The following is a 19,238-nucleotide window of genomic DNA, read 5'->3' as shown; positions in this document are numbered from 1 at the left end:
GGCTGCAGCCCAGGGTAGGTGCCCTGTCTCCACAATTGCTGACCACGCTCTTCCCTTCTCCACCGTGACCACGGCCAGCCCCTGAAGCTCCAGTCATGAAGACCCTGTACGTCATGTCCAACGCCATCTGTCTGCGCTGCCCATGGCTGTGATGGGTGCCGCTACCTCATGTCCCCTCAAACTGCCAGGCATGCAAGCTTCTCCTCCTCCACCAGCTCTCCACTGGCTCCAACACTTTTGCCACCTCCCATGTCATGTGGTGGAAATGCATGGTGCTGGGGCGGGCCCAAACTCCCACCCTGACAGCAGGCACATTTCCAAGAGCTCTGCTCACTTCCTCATCCCGCTGGCTCGTGAGAAGATCCTGTTGTCAGCTCTGCCAACCAGCACAGCAGAGGTGGGATTGTTACGGGCAGCTGGAAAACAGCAGAGGAATAACCATTTCCCCCTTTGGCTGTTATTTGTTGAGAAATGCTGTCTGGTGAGTGTTGAGTCAGGGCCTGAACCACTGATGGAGCATCTGGGGAAAGGACCCAGTCAGCCCTGGGAGCACAGGTGAAGGCAGTTCAGTTGTATGATGGAATGAGGGGAGCCTGGCTGCACCTCTCTTAGACCTCACTGAAGGGCTGACTGTGCAGTGGGCAAGGATCTCTGGTTGGAGATCCCTCCCTTGTGGAGTTTTCCCTGTGAGCCTGGATCTTCAGAGACAGGTGAGCACTTTGTCTTTGTAACACCATCTGTTGTGCTAGTCCCTTTGTGGTTATACCTCCTTCCACTGCACCGATCATTCTGGTTGTTACAGATGTCCTCTGCCCCTTCCCACCTGTAAAGCAAACAAGGCGATGACAGAGCCTTTATTTGAGATATAGGAGCTATAGAACAGGATATCAAAGAAAGAGGAATCGACTCATCCCTCCCAGCAACAGTTTGGCAGAAAGTGGTGAGCTGAGGAATGCAGCCTTCTGCGTTTGAACTGCGGTGTGCTGAAAGGTGAAAGGGGGCTGAGGGCTGGGGGGGAGACCTGTGCAGGCTGACTGTGTGTGTGCTGCTGGGAGCACTGCTGAGATGGAGAGAGAGGAAGGCTCCCTGGCTTGAGGTACTCGTGTGCTCACATGGTGGTTCAAGCTATGACCTGGCAATTCCACTGCACCACCTGTCCTGCACTGTCCATGTGCCACCTCCAGGTGTTGCCCAACTTTTGGGGGACTCGCTGTGACCTCCCTGCTTCACCGCTGCCTTGTGCACTGGACTTCACAGCATCTTGATGGCGAGTAGTGGTCCTCTGGAGATGCTGAGCAACAGTTGTGAGCTGCGCCCTTTTCCTGGACCATCCCATGCCCTTCTCATCCCAGAGCCTGTCTCTCTTTCCCTGGGTTTCTATGGAGAAGTCAGCAAGATGGGACTTTGCCAGCCAGCTGGTTTCAGCTTCACCACCCAAATGACAACAGGGCAGTCTTGCAGACCTACGGCTCTGCTCCTTTGCCAGGCTGGAGAGCTGAATCAGCTCTGATTCTACAGATCCTTCCCTGAGTCCTGCTGCTAAGCACAGATACTTCTGCATCCTCTGGGCCACATCAGGACTGGAAAGAGGAGTAGACATCAGGCAGAAGGATCTGGCCTTCTGCTGGGTGATAGCCCCCTGAATGGCCTGTTCCTGCTTTCTCTTTTCCCCAGGATGCATTGTGCTTCCCAAGGAGTGCGTGGACCTTTCTGATGGGAGTGAGCAGCAAGGAACCGACTGAAACATAGAATCACAAGGTTGGAAACGAGCTGTAAGAGTCTCAGCTATAGAGGTCCTATAAGGGTCTCAGCTTCCTTCCTGCCCTGCGCTTGACTGAGGGACACTGCGACCAGCTCAGAGGTAAGAGGTGGCCGTGAGCCCAGCTCTGCCAGCTTTCACTGCAAAAGGGAGCAGTTCAGGGAAAGACACAGCCTGGGTGAGCCTGAGCTTTACTCTGGCATCTGAGGGAGCCGTGGACATCAGCTGTGGACATGACTCATAACGGTGTGGGTCAGCTGTGGATGCTCAGTGTTCTTAAGCAGCCCAACTGTATCTCCAAGGCTGTAGTCACAATTTCTCTGTGAGGCTGAGATACCCTGAGGATCATGGCATCTCTCATTTTGCTCTCACGCCCTTGCTCACAGTCTCTGAGGAACGACTTGAGCCCTGTGACCACGTCCTCGCTCATGTGCTGGAGTCACCTTTATGCATTTTGGTGTCAGGGCTGTTGGGGCAAAACGTGCCTGGACACTGCCACACATTTAATGCCTTTCTGCAGTGCACACTGGAGGATGGAGAACTGGCTGGGTCTGTGATGCTTTATGAAGCTGGTCTGACCTCTTTCAGCAGCAGTGAGAACTCTTCTCACCTAGTCTAACCCTTAGAGCAGCATGGAGTGACCGGTGCTTCCTGGGGATGTCTTTTTTTCTACTTTCTATCCCAAGTCCTTTCCTTTCCACGGAAACAGCAGAAGTGTTCCTTCAGAGCTGATTTACCCCTGCTGTGTTTCTTTTCACCTTTTGTGGATGAGCATCTCTTTGCTCCTCCCATTTTACAGCTCATAGCGGGATGCCCAGGACACCCCACAGTTGTGGAGAGCAGCTGGCACAAGAGAAATAAGTCCTGAGGCTGCAGCAAAGATTTTGGGTCATTTGCAGTGGCTCAGTGGGAGCTTGCAGAGGCAAAATCCAGCTGGAGATGTGCTCTACAGTTCTGTGCTGGTTTGCAGATTCCTCAGGAGTTGTCCTGGGTCATCTGGCTTCCACCAAGAGTGCTCCTCTTCTCTCCACAGATCACATCCCAGGTGCTGTCTGTCTGTCTGTGGTAGGTACCAGAGCAAGGAGGCCTCTCCATGCCATTGTTGCAGTGATTTCAGTCTGTGGCACCCACATTTGGACGCATGGATGCTCCAGGAAACAGCTGTTAACCCTGGGGCTGGGAGAAAGATGCCAAAAACGATGTAGAGAAAAAAACAGAGGTAAGTCTCAGTTTGTTCTCGAATCAGGAAACAAACCTGCTAAGGTGAAGCTGTTTTTCCCCTGCAATCTAGCCCTAACTCCAGGAATCAAGCATAACCCAAGCACCACCAGCTGGGACCATCCAATAAGGTTTATTTTGGATGATACTTTCCAGCACCCATTTCGGAGCAGCCAGTGTGCTTCCCATGGATGCTCGCTGCTGTCCTGAGCCGTTTATAACCTCAGGAGCCCCTGCTGGAAGGCAGCATACTTCAGAACTAAAATGGCATGGTTTTGTAGGAGGGAGCAGGGGCTTTGTACCAGGGATCTGCAGAGCATCCTGGACACAGCATGGCAAGATAGGAACATCCACTGCCTGGCTGTGTTGGCTCCACAAAACTGCATGGGGACACAGCATCTCTAGCAAGAAAACCTCTGCAACTCATTCTGCTCCCTTTTTTTTTTTTAAAATGACAGGTGCAGCTCATTTTGGCCATGGGAGACAGCAGCTCCGACAGCATCCCAGTGCTGTGGCATCCCGCTGCCTGCCTCTCTGTGGGGCCAGGGCTGATCCAGAGCAAAGCAGCAGCTTGGTGCTGCAGTGGGAAGCGGAGGTGTGTGGAGTGCTGTAGGTGTGCTGGCTGTGCCACATCGCTGTGGGGTAGAGCTGGTGCTGCAGTGAGCCCTTGTGGGATGTTGGTGGTGCCTGCGGTTGGAGGGCTGCGCAAGCTGACTATTGCAGGGCTGGGGAAAACAGGGATAATGAAGGGGATAATGGAGAGAGATGGCTTTGGTGGGGCTGCCTGATTTTTTAGGTGCTCCAGAGGGTTGCTGAAGTTAATCAGGAAGCGCAGCATCTCTTCCTTGTAAATGTTTGGGGCTGAGGCACTGGGTGAGTGGAATGGCACAGCCGGGTCTGGAAATGATGGCCTTGGGTTTGGCCAATTCTTGGTGGCCCCTGGGTGAGCTGATGCCCTTGCCCCTGCCTTCAATCTCACGGACCAAGGGGGAAACAGCCTGCAGGCCCAAGGCTGCCTCATCCTGGTTCCACTTGGCTGTGGGTGGTGTGGGGCTCTGTGTCAGTGGGCTGAAGCCGGCCCCAGGGGGCACCCAGCAGGCTTTGACAGCAGCAGAGGTGGCTGGCTGCAGGCTCTCTCTGCTCCACGCTTTGTTTGGTTCACAGGTCTTGGGCTGCTCCCAGTCGTCCTCCATGTTCCAAGAAATTCTTCAAGTTGGAGAGGCATCCCCCAAACAGGTGGCAGCTGATGTGTTTCAGCACCTTACTGCAGTATGAGTGAAAGAAGACAGTGAACACAGTGGGTACAGGGCCCCATCCTCAGCTCTTGGGTAAGGCTGTCTGTCCTCCCAGGGGAGCATTGCGATGGGTCCTGCCTCACTCCAGCCTCCCCTGGATGTGTCCTTCAATCCTTGTGTCTCTGGGCTCCTCTGCTCCTTGAAGTGGGGGTTGGCTGCCAGCCGGCTGGGCTCTGGGTTGGGGTGAGTGCTGCTCGCCACCCCATTGCCCTCCAGGCAGTGCTGTTAGTGGCAGTGGCAGGACTCTGCCTCACTCACCTGGGCCAGCAGCTTCTTCTTGGCCAGCAGAGACATGATGGGGTGGTTGCCTTTGGAGTAAAAGCTGGAAAAGAGGCACTTGCAGGCTTCAGTGTGGGCACAGCAAGTGTTGGGACACCCCAGAGGGGCTGTGCCAGGGCCGTGGGGCTGGCACATTGCTCCACTGGCCAGCCTTGCTTGTGGGCCTCTGTTTGGTCTTCCTGGGTGGGGGATGCAGCCATCAGGAGGTACCCGGAGGGGCAGATCTGCTCAATGCATCTTTAAGATGGGGAAGAAGAGTATACATATCTGAGAATACCTCACTGGTGTAACAATGTCAGCACTGATAGATATCTGTGATGGAAACTTGTGTGGGAGCAATAATTTAGTAATAAAATAGGTCAAATCCTTATGCTGAAGGGGGTACCTTACAAGAACCATTTTGTGATTTTGTTTGACAGTTTGCTCTGCATGATGCGGATGGTGGAGCTGTGATGATGTAATCCATTTCCAGTTGTGAACAGGATTGCTCTAAGAGCTGCTGCAGTGAGATGCGTGTTGGCTGACTTTAAGCTGAAACGTAATTGCCTCTGAATATCAATGTGTGTGGGGAGATTTTGTTTTTAATTCTGGGATTTCATCCTTGCCCTATAGTAGCTCTGAAGAGGCCCTTGTTTTCCCAAACCCCACTTTGCTGCTAATTGAGGCTGAGGGCAAGTGCTGTGCTTTGGGCCCTTTGCTTTTAGTTTCTGTGGCCTGTGTACCTTGGAGGCTGCTTTCTTTCACATTTTTTTTTTTGCTAGCCACCTCTTCAGTAGATAATATTTATTAGGGATGTTCTTGCTTTCCTGTGGTGGCTATATGTAGGTGCTGGGCTAGGGAAGGTTATCAGAAAAGGGAAGGATTTGCTGCACTAATTGAATTGTAGCCTTTTAGACAGATGGAAGTTAAGGTGCTGATACTGCGCTGTGTAGCTAGAGAACTTCCTCAGGAATAATTTGGGACCTGATCCCCAGTTCCCAATTTGAGCTTCTCCATCTGTTCCCACCCATATTGGAGCAGACCTGTATCTTGGAGGCAAGATCTGGGTAGTGAAAAGCTCAGGGGATGTTGACTGGCCATGTTAGTATATGAAATGTTCAGGCATGGAAGGGAACAGCCAGTTTACAGCTGAGGAATAGTTTGCCTTTCTTCTTAAATTCCTGCGCCTGGTTTCTATGAGCACTGTTACCCACTGCTTGCAGTGAGACTCAGCACCGGGTTTGGGGGGCCTGGTGCTGAGCGAGGTGTAACTGCAGCTCTGCACTGGAGCAAACTGCACCCAGCAGTATCACAGGAGCTGGAACATCTGGTGTGTGCTAGGTTTTAAACTGGACATGCTTTAATGGGACGGGACTTGTGGGCTGCCACTCGTTCCCTTGGGAAGTTTCTGTAAGCCTGTTCAAAGATGTTAGGACTGCCAAGGGGCCTGCATGCCCTTCTGTCAGTGATGACTATTCTCAAGACATACGTATAGGTGGAGTTATACGTGCCTTGTTCTCTGTCAGGTTTGTTTTTGAACTGACAAGACAAAAATGGAATGGGGCATTTTTAGCTTGGATCAGTTCCCTAACGTGGTGCAGTGCGTGGTCTCACACTGAGAAGGTGATGGCTGAGCAAGGCTGGGGGCTGCTGGTGCTCCTTAGGAGGGCAAGGAGCACGCTGAGCTGTGCTCCAGCCAGGAGCTAGCAGGTCTGTAAATGGCTGTGCTGAGGGGTCAGGCCTTGCAGAGAGCTGGGGCCAGCAGCTGGGAGACGACGGCCTCACAGCCAGCCCTCCTGCAGATCACCATGACTGGCGTTGGGCTGCAGCCTTGCATCGTGCCTCAGGTTAAGCAGGGGGCTGGAGGCAGGTGATGTTACTGGGTGGGAACCACCAAACCAACAATCTTGTTCCTGTGCCTTGTACAGGCTGTGGGAACTGGAGTTTATTTGTTTTAGAGTGAGTTGCAAACTTCTGCAGTGCCCAGTCTCCAGTGGTTCGGTCTGTCCGCTCTTGAAGTCTTCCTGGTAATTTGGTTATTCAACTGCTCCACGAGAACCTTCCCTAAATAAAAGTATTTAGCTGTGGAAACATTTGACTGTAGGCCAGCAGGCAGAACAAGTGTGTGCAGAGGGGTTTGTGGAAGCACCTTGCCCGTTAAGGAGCCTCTTTCTGTGCTGTGACTGCTTCAGTGCTGTGATAAAAATAACATAAAGGATTCTAATAATTAATGAACTTGTTCGTTAATGGATTAAGTGTTGTCTTAAGGGCAGCATTTTGAGTCCATGTAAAAAAAGTTGGCTGGAGGTGTTTTGTCCTGTGGCTGTGACAAACTTTGCTTTATAATAGCACGTACTTTTCAGTAGCTGCTTGCCGTGCTGTAATGTGGTTGGAGTGGCAGAAACAGAGCACTGGCCATTTCCCATGATGCAGATAGCGATAAGTTTCTACTCACCCACAAAGCTCTATGCTCTGAGGGGTTTATAATTATCATCCTGAGATTGATGCCTCTGAGGGGACTGTAAAGATGGGCAGCATTAAGAAATCAGTAATCATTCTGTCCTGAAATGCAGATTCTGTACAACATTATAAACGCACATCAAAGATTTGATTCTAGGCTTGTCATCCCTCTCCATCCCTTCCTCTTCCCTGAACTCCCAGGTTCAGCGGCCTTCGCTGTGTCAGAAAAGTGCCTATGTGGTAGGACATTTCTTCCCTGACGGAAAAACAAGGATGGTGATACCAGCATCATTCGAGAGGCCGTTAAACTTGTTGTGTGAGCTTTCCTTTCCCCACAGTGCTGTTTTGATCTTGGGAAAGTCCCCCTCTTCTCTTCCACAGTTTCATCCCTGCTAGATGAGGGTGATGAAGGTTCATGCGCTGTTTCTCCATGAAGGGCTCTGGAGGGCAGTGTTAGCTATGTGCAGGGTTGTGGTACGTGCCTATTTCCCTTTCCTCCTTCTGCCTCCTCATTCAGCCCTCATTGAACATCATGAGTTTGACTGTCAGGTGCTGCCATGTCCTGCAGGATTCTTTCGCTCTGAGTTCTCCCCAGTCGGGCCTGTTTTTGAGATGCTGTTGTAAGTGATGCTCTGATCTGGAGAGCTGGAAACCTCTTTATCTCAGAGCAAAGCTGTTCACGCATGATCATCATGATGGCATGATCATCTGAGCTATTTGTATATTTAGTGTGGACTCAGGTAATTTTTAAAATAATACACTTTTTTTTTTTTTTTTTTAAAGACCAGTGATGGTCTGATGGTTGGTTGTTCATACTGTCACCAAACTCCGGCTGTCTGTTTTTAAGACAGCGAGGCAGAGTTGTTGCTCAGGTCCTTCTGCATCGTTTGTTGTAATGCAGTAGACTGTAAATGACAGCATATCACTACTGCAACCTGCTCTCCTAGGTTTCGTTTTTTGGAACTGTGAAGCAAGAGCTGCAAGATTTTGGAGGCTGATTATAAGGAGAAGTTAATTGTTATTTCTTACATTTAAATCTGCTGGGTAAGTTAAAGCAGCCAAGAAGGAGATCTAGGGTAGAAATGGTATGCAGTTACACACTGACAAATCTCTACCTGTCCTCTATGGGAAAGCTCTTAAAATGTTGCTTGTTGTATGCTAGTCTTCTGCTTGTTATCTGAAATGCTACTGGAGGCAGCAGTTTGTTTCTCATTCCATGCTGCAGCATTCTCTCTTTCCTGCACAGCTGACCCAATCCTGAATGTCATCAGGGAGGAGGTGTTTAACTTGTGACACCACTAATCCTTTCCTTGAGGCTTTTTGTTTGTCCTGCACAATGTCCTTCCATTGCTGCTATGAGCTGGAATGTGCTCAGCCCAGCAATGAATTTGTGTGACTGTATATGCACTCAGGTCTGTTGGCTTTAACGTTTAAGATTGGTGGTTGCTTAAGTATCGCACTGAACTGGGACCCACAGGCATTTTCATGTGTACAGCACTGTGCCTTGCTGCAGCTCTCTGCCCATGGGCACAAGGCGCTTGCTGCAAGTGCCTGGCTGTGCGTGGGGAGCATCCCAGCATCCAGCCGAGGCCTTGTCACAAACTGAGGAAAGCTGCAGCTCCTGCTTGGTCTGTATGTGTGTCTTCTCCTCGTGCTAATGCTCGTTTCTACGTTGCTGATACAGATGCACTGGGATAGGGCTGCGTGCTGTGGAGAAGGCTGCACTGCTGTCAGTCGAGCCCAGAGTCTGCGTTGCTCTTGGTGCACGTTGGTGTCAAGCCTGTGTAGAATATCGCTGTCCTCGGCTGGAAGGACTGACAGTCCTGGAATCACATCTCGTGGCACACAAAGGACCCCAGCCTCCAGGTGCTCTGCTGCCATGGCACGGCAGCCTGTCGTTGTCCCTAGAGGCTGGTCTGTGCCTGGTGCATGGTGCACTCAGACTCACGTGAGCCTTCCATCAAGGAGGCAGTTGTTACTCTGGGAGCAGTTCCAGCCTGGGCTTCTGCTGGAGCCCCGTGGCGTTTCTTTCTCAGGTTGGTGGAGAAGTGGACTTTGGCTTTCTCCATCCCTTCAAAAGCCATCCGTGCTGCTTCCTCAGTGCTGGGATGTGCTGCCAGCTGAGGGAAGGAAGAGCCTTTGGTAAATATTTCTGGTAACACAGTAAGTTCTCTCAGATGTTCTGCTTATTTTCCATATCCAGAAATCTCTCTGACCAGAATCAGTTCACTCTCTGTTGTTAGCAGAAATAGATCCACAGTAATTACAATGGATCAAAAAGAAAGAAAGAAAAAAAAAAAAAAAAAAAGAGAAGCAGCAGCAAGCACAGCATCGCATTGACCAACAGTGTGTGTGTTCAACTGGCTTCCAACCCGTGGATAATTATTGCTCTGAATCCATGTGCCACATGCAGTGCACAGTGTGGTGATGGAATTGTGCACTTTAAAGAGCTTTAGCACCAAATTATGCTTTAATTGAAAGTGCTTTAATTGCCGATGTATTTATTTATTTATTTACGTTTTTTCCCCTCTCTTTGTTGCAGTAATGATTTTTAAGTGCACATCATCCACCCTCTGAACCAAAGGAAGTCAGGGCAGTGCTTCTCTGAATGTTACTTTTCTTTGACACAGTAGAAGCGCGGCGGTGAGATGAAATTTGGGGCATGGTCAGAGGATCCCCTGCGACTGGCAGCCTTCATCAGTGAGGGAAAACGGGTGCAACTCAGACCTTGCTCATTCTGTTTGGTAGGAGCTGCCTAAATGGGGATTACTGAAAGGAAAGAGGGTTTGAAGATACTGTGTACAAATCTGTAGAAAAACACAGGCTTGATTAGTTTGGCCAGTCCTGGTTCAGACTTATTTTAAGCTGAGAACCAACGATGGCGTTCTCTGCAGTCTCTTTGTGAAAGGAGTCAAGCTGTTCTGATTGCAGCTTTACCCAAAATATTTCCTACAAATTTCAGCCTAAATCGTTACTGGCAAAGTGATAAACAAGTTAAAAACAGGGACTTGCGGTAGGAAATGTCAAGCAGTCTTAATTTCAGGCAGAGATAGCTGCTCCTCCTAGAGGAAAGCAGCCGATGATGTGAATAGCTTCCAACAGAGCCTTCCCCCAGGGAGACCAAAGGTTGACATGCAGCAGTTGCAGCCAAGGTGGAATTGAGCTTCCAGCGGCTGCGCTGTGTTCGTGGGAGTTGGGTCGGGCAGTTTGAGGTTTGGGCAGCAGTGCTTCCTGGCGCTCTCTGATATCCTGGGGGAGCTGACAGCTCTCCAGACCTGGTGAGCATCTGTGGAGAGCAGCTCCAAAGTGCCCCGGCGTTTGTCTCAGGGAAGATTGACTACAGGGTTTTGCTGCTGTTCGCCTTTCTGGCGGCTTGGAGATGGATGGGGAGAACAGAAAGGTGTGAGCCAGAGCTGTTGGTTTGAACGTCGGCAGATATCCATAAATCGCAAATTGCTGCACAGATGTGTGGATTTCATGAGGCTGTGTAATGCCATTTATTTGTGCTAAAGAAACCGACATGCATGGTACTGAAAAAAAGTGAATGCTGCAGGTGTTACTTTAGATTTTCCATTGCCAGCTGTCACTGCCGACATCGTAACGATACAGGTGAGCGCCAAGCACTTGTACAAACACATAAATAAGCAGGGGTGAGCAGTCACTGAACATCTGCTGCTTTAACAACTGCTGTGTTGTCAGCTGGTGGAAGGAGGTGACAGAGATGCTCCCCCTGCCCCCTTTTTTTTTAGTTTATTGAGTCTTAAACAGGTTGAGACTCTGAAAGTGACTTCTGAAGGAGGGAAATGATGGTAAAATGTTTTGTCCTTTAAATTTGGAGGAGCTGAGGCACTAAGGCAGATTCTGCCATTCTCATGATGTGCCATTTGTGTCTGTTTGTTGGACCAGTCCTTTGATGTGCACCTTTAGATGAGGGGGACTTTTGTGCTCGGGGCCCTGCCTTAACATGCAGCAATACTGCTGGCGTCTCGGAGCATGAGTGGGGCTCTCTGCGTCCAGATCCCAAAATCCTGGTCCCCATCGGTATCTGAAACTGGTGAAGAAAAAGATGCAAGGGAAATGTGCTTTACTGTCTGTCTCAGGTAAGAATACGTGTCTGAGAGCAGCACCCTGCCGGCACAGCTCAGCATTTAAGGCACTGTTGGCTTTTAAGAGTTTCCATTCAACTTCATCCATGCCATGCGATGGTTGGGCAACACTGCTTTCCTTCTTCCTTTAATCGCAGCGGAGCCCAACGCAGCAATGACTGCAGAATGCTCAGGGAGGAATCCAGGGGCTGTGATCCAGGGCTGCAGATGGCCTTTGCTCTACTGAATTTCAACAGACCATTCCTGCTGTGTTTTTTTTTTTTTTTTTTTTGAGAGTTTGAATTGATGTCAGGGACAGCAGAGCTAAGACTTCAGTGTGAAAACTAAGAATTTCGAAGGGTACCTCAGGGAGCTGATGAGTTCTCACTGAATGGCTGGCATATTAACCATGTGTCACTATTGAAGGCTGCCATGCAGAAAAGACTCGGCACAAACCTTATGAATCTCGCCTTTCCTTCCTCCTCCTTTTTATCAGTTATGAGCTGTTTTGTTCAATTTCACGAATGTCCAGAATTGCTGAAGTCAATGTGAAAACATGGTGTCACCATCTGTGGTTCATATTTGCTCAGCAGCCAAAAGCTGAATCTTTGGCAGCTGGTGGCAAATTTGAAACCTGCCACCGGGGACGTCCGTGTGTCACGTGAGAGGTCCTCCCTGATCAGGCCCTTGTCCTCGTCTCGGGCAATTCCCTGCCTTTGCAGGTGACATTCACCCTCATTTGTTCCATCCAGACCCAGCTCCAGTTCACTCTTAGCCTCCAGAAATCTGCGATCAGCGTAGTGAAGGCTATTTGCTGTGCTGCTGGAAGGGGGGGAGCCTGGCTGCACCTCCCCCAGACCCAATAAGAGCTGACTGCCAGTGGGGAAGGGTCTCCTGCGGATCCCTCCTCTGGAGTTTCATAGTGAGCCCAGGATACGGGTGAGCACCCCGCCTATTCTCTTTTGGTCTAACAGCTGCTTAGCCAAACTCTCTGCTGTATTTCATAATTATCACATCTGTGCATTCATTGATTGTATGCTTGGTGAGCCAGGCAGGCCAAATATACTAAAATTTACATCATGTCCTTTCTGTGGAATTTCTACAAATGGGTCGGGGGGAGAACATCACCCCTTGGGTAAAACGATCCCAGGGTTCCTGGGTTCTCCTGATTACCAATTTCTATCAATCTATTTCAATCTACCTGATTACCAATTTCTCAACCTCAGTTGAGAAATGGGATCCCCTGCATGCTATGGGGAACATTTCCCCATTCCGCAAGATGAAACGCTTTCAAGGATTACACAGAGACATTCTAAGTACAAAAGAAAGGCAGTTAGCTGCCTCCACAGTTAAATGCTTTAAATCAAGCTGAGATAAGAGCTGACACCTTAGAAAGTGAAAATCAGCTATTAGATGATTGCACTGAGAAACTGGAACAGTTGTATTCACAGGGGAAAGACCAGCTTGACGTTCCCCGATAGGCCAGGTCCGCAGCATTTCAGCAGATAATAACCACAGCTCTGCAGGAACGGACCTGGTTGTACAGGAAAACAAAAACTCTAGGTCAGATTTAGAGGCTCCACTTGGGGCAGATTCCTTGGAACCCCGTCCCATTATAACCCAGAAGACAAGGGAAGTACAAGGCAGACCGGTGGGGTGCCCCCTGCCCAACGGCCCCCTGCCCAAACGCATTCACACGTGGCGGCGAGGCCATGCACCAACAGAACTGGTGGATATGCGGCAGCATTTCGGCAGAGAAAGAGAGTGTGCCCACGTGGTTTGTGGATTATGGGACTCAGGGGCAGAAGGTGACATAGTGAATGGGCCAGAGGTATCAAAGCTGGCCACCATGACGGTAACCCTGCCATCAGGCAGAGGCTGTATGCTGCTGTTCATAGAGCAGTGAGAACCAGTCGATAACAGACTGGTGAATGGCAGCATCCACGTGGTTTGGCTGAACAAATCATTAAGCACAGGATTGTGGCCCTCCATGGAGGACCTTCAGAATTACATTCGTGAGCTGGGCGTAAGAGAAGCGATACAGGAGGACTCGTTTGAAAGCCCAGGTATGGTGAAGTTGTCGGCAGGTCCCCAGGGGGTCCTTTTGTCCCCTCCGCATGACGGTGACACCTGACGCTGGCTGTGGTGGCACAGAGTTCATCACTGTGCGTCCCCATCCTCGTGGCAGACGATGGTGACAGCGGCAGAGGGCTCCGGTATCAGCGGGTCCGGCTGCAGGCAGGGCTGCAGGGGTGAGAAAGGACAGCGAGAGGCTCAGTGACAGCACGGGGACAACGCGGGGCCGCCTGTGCCTGCCCCCATGTGGTGGTCAGAGCGCAGGGAATGGTGTCACCCGAGAGGTGGTGACACACAGGTGGTGGTGACACCGGATGACGGTAACAAGAGTGACAGCCAGGGATGGGGACACTGTGTCACAGCTGCTGCACATCGAGGTCACCCTGTGTCACGGTGTCACCTGAAGACAGTGACGCTCAGTGACACCCAACTACATCCAGTGAAGGTGACACCAGCGACCCCATGTCACACCCGCACCAGACCCCCCGTGTCCCCGACTGTCCCCAACCCCCTCCCTGTACCCCTCCTTGTCACCTCTTCAATGAGGATGGCACCACGCTGCCCTGCGCCACCATGGCAGGGGGGACAGCATGGGACAGTCATGGGCAGGCAGGGTGACAGCGTCCAGGGGCTGTAGGACACTGACGGGGCTTCAAGGTTCGCTGCTACAGCCCAGGTTCCACGATGACAGCGAGAACTGCAGGGACAGGCGGTTGTCCTGGTGGTGGCACCGCCGGCGGTTGTCCCGGTGACACCCGGTGGCCCTGGGGGGAGTTGTTTCCGTGGGGCTTTGCACAGGGATTTGGTGAGAACCATCCATTTCTGGTAAAAAAAAAACAAAAAAAAACCCCCAAAAAAACAAAACAAAACAAAAAAAAACAAAAAAACCCCAAAAAGGATGTAGTATTGATTTTAATAGAAACAGACATTTTTGAGAGCGATCCCAGGGGGACAAAGCAGAGTGAGAACGCGTTGCTGTGTGAGGTTGTCCTCAAAATCCTCATTGGAGATCTCTGGAGGACTCCAGGAACCCCTGTGGACCCCAAGACACCTCTGGGACATCTCCAGACCCTTCCAGAACACAACAAGACTCTCTGAACCCACCTGAGGACCCCCCCAGATCCCACAGGATCATTCCGGGACACCTGCAGACCCTTCTGGATGAATCCAAGGACAATCTGGATCAACATGAGGACCCCCTGGACCGTCCAAGTCCTCTCTGGGATGTCCCCAGAGATGTCTGTGATGCCTGGATGACTCCAGGACCACTCAGACCCACATGAGGACTCTCTGGACCCTACCAGACTCTATTGGGACAACTCCAGATCATCCCAGTGGCTCCTCGGAGCTCCTGGGCCCATCCTGGGAGCTTCCAGATCCTTCAAGGGACTCCCGGGACCATCCTGGGGACCCCCTGGACACCCCCAAGATCCCTCTGGGACATCTCCAGACCCTTCTGTATGACTCCAGGGGTGGACAGGGGGCTCATGGGGAATCTGTGGGGGGAAAAGGCGTGAGTGGGGCTTCTGTTAGGTGGAAAGAGGGTCTGGAGGTGGAGAAAGGTTGGAATGGGGAGACTGAGGAATTGTGGGGGGCTTCTATGGCATGGAAAGGGGGTCTGAGGATGGAGAGAGGGGGTTGTGAGGGGGAAGAGAGGAGAACAAGGCTTCTGTGAGTGAAAAGGGGGCCTGGGGATGGAGGGGTACATTGTGGAGGGGAACTTGGGGGGTTGAAAGGGGGAAAAGGGGCAGAAAGGGGGGTCAGGGAGTGGACAGGGAATTGTGTGGGGGGAAAAAGGGGGTCAGTGAGGAGAACACAGGGGGGTACAGGGGACTCTAGGGGTCAGAAAAAGGGGCCAGGAGGTGGGGGGAGAAGGGACCCTGGGGGTCAGATAGAGGGGAATGGGGGGTGGGAGGAGACTCTAGGGATCAGAATGGGGGATTTGGAGTGCGGGCAGTTGATGGGAGGAGGGGATTCTGGGGGTTGGATAAGAGGGGATTGGAAATGGGGGAGGACTCTAAGGGACAGAATGGGGAGACTGGTGGGGGTGGGGGGACACTTGGGATCAGAACGGGACACTGGCGAGGAATGAGGGAGTGGGGGGGAGGGGGACCCTGGGGGTCAGAATGGGGAAGGCACAGAGGGGAGGGGTGGAAGAGGACTGCGGCGATCAGAATGGGGGAACTGGAGGGGAGGGGGATGGGGGGAAGGGCGTAACCCCGGGGGTCACACAGAGGGACCGGGGGGGGTGCGGGCCATCAGCGGCAGGGGAGAGGGGGGAGGGCAGCGAAACACACGGAGAGGGGGAGGCGGGGAGACGCGGGGCAGCCGCCCCCGCCGAGCGGAAGCCGCGAGCACCGCAGAGACCCCGCGCGGCCGACGCAGAGCGGCAGCGGCCCCCCGGCGCCCCCCGAACGCCCACTTGTAGAAGCCGAGGCGGCGCTCAGATCCCCGGGCTGCCCCGCGCCGCTTCCGCACGGCCGCCTCCTCGGGTCGCAGGGCGATGACGTCACTCGGAGGGGACGGCGCGTCGCTATAGCGACAGAGCGGCGCTGAGACGCTGAGGCGCTGTCGCCATGGAGACGCCGCCACGCATGCGCTGTCGCCGCGGGGACGGCTGCAGGCGCAGAGGGTATGGAGAGGCCCGCGGTGCGGGACGTGGAGTGCGGGGCACGGAGCTGGGGACCCTCGCACCCTTAGGGGTGGCCTCTGCCAGCCAGGGACAGACACGAGCGGTCCCTGCCGAGCATGGGGACGAGGACACGGACACAGAGCGTGGCTTTGCTGAGGGCTTTATTGATCTCTGGAGGATGTCGGAGATCATCAGGGTCTTCGCTTCCTTCAATGGACTCCATGGGTCAGCAAAGGATGTCAAAAGCTGCCACTGACCGAGGAGAAGCCTCGTCCCACCAGGGTTTGTGCCCCAGGATTTTGGGCAGGAGAGGGGCGGCAGCAGCCCAGGGCAGGACGTTGTCCCCTGGGGGCAGCAGCCACAGCCCCTGTCCCATCTGCACAGTGACCCTGGGCCATCCCTAGGGCAACTCGAGACCCTCCTCCTCGGCACAGCCTCACAAAGCATGAGGGAAGCTGTGGGGTGGCAATGGGCCCCCTGGAACGGGGCAGGGATGGTGACCTCATCCCATCCGTCCACAGATCTCGGGGCTCCAGAGATCCCCAGGGTCCCTCAGTGTCCCCTGTTCCAGTGCCACCCTTATTTCACAGTCTTCTTCCTTATGTGCAATCTAAAGACTCCTTATGTCCTTCTTGATGTCCAGTCTAAAGGTGAAGAGGAAAGATTGTGAGGGGGTTTCCCCAGTGAGAAGTACAATTTCAGAAAGGGGCACGTGCAGAGAACCCAGAAGGAAAGCAAGGCAAACCTCACAATGACTGCCACAAAACCAGTGCTACAAAGAGAGAATTCACTGCCAGAAATAGCTGACAGTCCAGTGATAAAGGACTCCTTCCCTTCCCTTCCCTTCCCTTCCCTTCCCTTCCCTTCCCTTCCCTTCCCTTCCCTTCCCTTCCCTTCCCTTCCCTTCCCTTCCCTTCCCTTCCCTTCCCTTCCCTTCCCTTCCCTTCCCTTCCCTTCCCTTCCCTTCCCTTTCTTTCCTCCTTCCTTCCTTTTCCAGCTGACTGACAGCTGCTTTGTTTATGGCCACAGCTCCTGAGGAGCATTGAGAGCTGGGAGGAAACAGGGGAATGTTGCACCCCCTGCAGGATCCCGAAAATCAGTGACGCAGGGCAGGTGCTGGGAGGAGCTGCAGGGTGCAATGCTGGCAGCCGAGCTTCACTTCTGGTAGCACGATGGACTGCGCCTCTGAGAAGGTGACTGCAATCACAGTGAGCAGTGGCAGCAGGCACACCAGGTTTGCAGCACTGCCTTCCTCCCGTCTCTCTCCACTTTCAGATTCTCGATCCAGCCCACAGAGCCAAAATCACAGAATCACAGAATCACAAGGTTGGAAACGACCTGCAAGATCATCCAGTCCAACCCCCCTCCCATTCCTATTAGTACCACAAGCACTAACCCACATCTTGTAGCTCCTCATCCAGGCGCCTCTTGAACGCTGCCAGGGACAGCGACTCCACCACCTCCCTGGGCAGCCATTCCAGTGCCTGACCACCCTCTGAGAGAAGAAGTTTCTCCTCATGTCCAACCTAAACCTCCTCTGGTACAACTTGGGGTTGTACCTCCTCAAGGCTGGGAGAAGAGGCCAGACCCTTTTACACCACAGCCTCCCTTCAGGAAGTTGTAGAGCGCTGTGAGGCCTCCCCTGAGCTCCTCTTCTGCAGACTGAACAATCCCAGCTCCCTCAGCCGCTGTTCATAAGACTTGTGCTCCAGGCCCCTCACCAGCTTTGTTGCTCTCCTTTGAACACGTTCCAGGGCCTCATTGTCTTTCTTGCAGTGAGGGGCCCAAAACTGAACACAGTACTCGAGGTGCGGCCTCACCAGAGCTGAGTACAAGGGGACGATCACCTCCCTGCTCCTGCTGGCCACACCATTTCTAATGCAGGCCAGGATGCCGCTGGCCCTCTTGGCCACCTAGGCACGCTGCTGGCTCGTGTTCAGCCGAGCACCAACCAACACCTCCAGGTCCCTTTCCTCTCCACACTCACAACCACTCATCCCCAAACCTTTGTGCTGCATTGGGTTGTTGTGCCCAAATGCAGGACCTGGCACTCGGCCTTGTTGAACCTCATCCCATTCACCTTGGCCCAGCGATCCAGCTTATCTAGATCCCTCTGCAGGGCCTCCCTGCCCTCAGGCAGATCCGCATCACCTCCCAACTTGGTGCCATCTGCAAACTTACTCAGGGTACACTCAATCCCTTCATCTAAGTCATCAATGAAGATATTAAACAAGATGGGCCCCAGCACTGACCCCTGGGGGACACCACTTGAAACAGGTCTCCAGCTAGACTTCACTCCATTGACCACCACCCGTTGAGCATGGCCCTCCAGCCAGTTCCTGATCCAACGGAGGGTAAAACTGTCCAAGCCACGGGCAGCCAGTTTCTGCAGCAGGATACTGTGAGAGACCGTGTCAAAGGCTGTGCTGAAGTCTAGGTAGACGACATCGACAGCCTTTCCCTCATCTACCAGTCTGGTCACCCAGTCGTAGAAGGTGATGAGGTTGGTCGAACACGACCTGCCTTTCATGAACCCATGCTGGCTGGGCCTGATCCCATGGACGTCGCGCACGAGCCATGTGATCTCTCCCAGGAGGATTTGTTCCATGACCTTCCCTGGCACTGATGTCAGGCTGACAGGCCTGTAGTTCCCTGGATCCTCCTTACGGCCCTTCTTGTAGATGGGAGTCACATCAGCAAGCCTCCAATCCTCTGGAACCTCTCCAGTCAATCAGGAGCGCTGGCAGATAGCCGAGAGCGGCTTAGCAATCACCCCCGCCAACTCCCTCAGCACCCTAGGATGAAGCCCATCCGGTCCCATGGACTTGTGACTGCCCACAGATGGAGGAGGAGCTCCCTAACGGCCTCCACCTCGGTCTCCGGGGAGACATTCTGCGTGTCAGCCCAGATATCCAGATCAGGGCACAAAGTGCCCTGAAGATAACAGGTCTGACTATTAAAGGCAGATGTAAAGAAGGCGTTGAGGACCTCAGCCTTCTCCTTGTCATCTGTGGTCACATTCCCCGCTGCATCAATTAAAGGATAGAGATTATCCTTGTTTTTTCTCTTGCCATTGATATATTTGTAAAAGGATTTCTTATTCTTCTTTACTGCAGTGGCCAACCTAAAAGAAAAGGAAGAAAATGTGCTAGTAGTTCTTGCTTGGTTCCTATTGCAGAGCGAATGGTTGCCTGCTGGTCAGAGCAGGATGGTGCCTGCTGTCTGCTGAACCTTACGCAGGAACACTGGTGCTTTTGCATCATGCACTCCCACCCTTGTCCCCTGTCCTGTAGGGCACCCACAGCCTCTGGGCACCCTGGGCCAGGGCCTCGCTGCCTTTGGGAGAGGAATTTCCTCTGCACATCTACCTCAGTTTGCACTCTGAGTTTAAAGCCATTCCCACTAGTATGATCATCATCTGCCAAGTGGCACACAAGGTCTGGCAGCAGGTCAGG

General features: G+C 52.7%; 1 long non-coding RNA gene and 1 pseudogene across 2 annotated transcripts; both read right to left on the bottom strand.

Moving 5' to 3' along the window:
• Positions 1–3,442: 3,442 nt before the first annotated feature.
• On the bottom strand, positions 3,443–5,065 carry LOC125703542 (AT-rich interactive domain-containing protein 5A-like; annotated as a pseudogene).
• A 7,327-nt stretch (positions 5,066–12,392) lies between these two features.
• On the bottom strand, positions 12,393–15,205 carry LOC125703715 (uncharacterized). Of its 2 annotated transcripts, XR_007380948.1 has the most exons (3): positions 13,686–15,185; positions 13,087–13,319; positions 12,393–12,609 (listed from the first exon to the last, which is right to left on the bottom strand). It is a non-coding gene; the product is annotated as an uncharacterized LOC125703715 (long non-coding RNA). The 2 variants fall into 2 exon arrangements; XR_007380947.1 differs by having other exon boundaries at positions 12,393–13,319; positions 13,686–15,205.
• Positions 15,206–19,238: the final 4,033 nt, after the last annotated feature.

This window comes from Lagopus muta, chromosome 22 (genome assembly GCF_023343835.1).
Source record: "Lagopus muta isolate bLagMut1 chromosome 22, bLagMut1 primary, whole genome shotgun sequence".
NCBI lineage: Eukaryota > Metazoa > Chordata > Aves > Galliformes > Phasianidae > Lagopus > Lagopus muta.
This window is presented reverse-complemented; position numbering and strand designations above follow the sequence as displayed.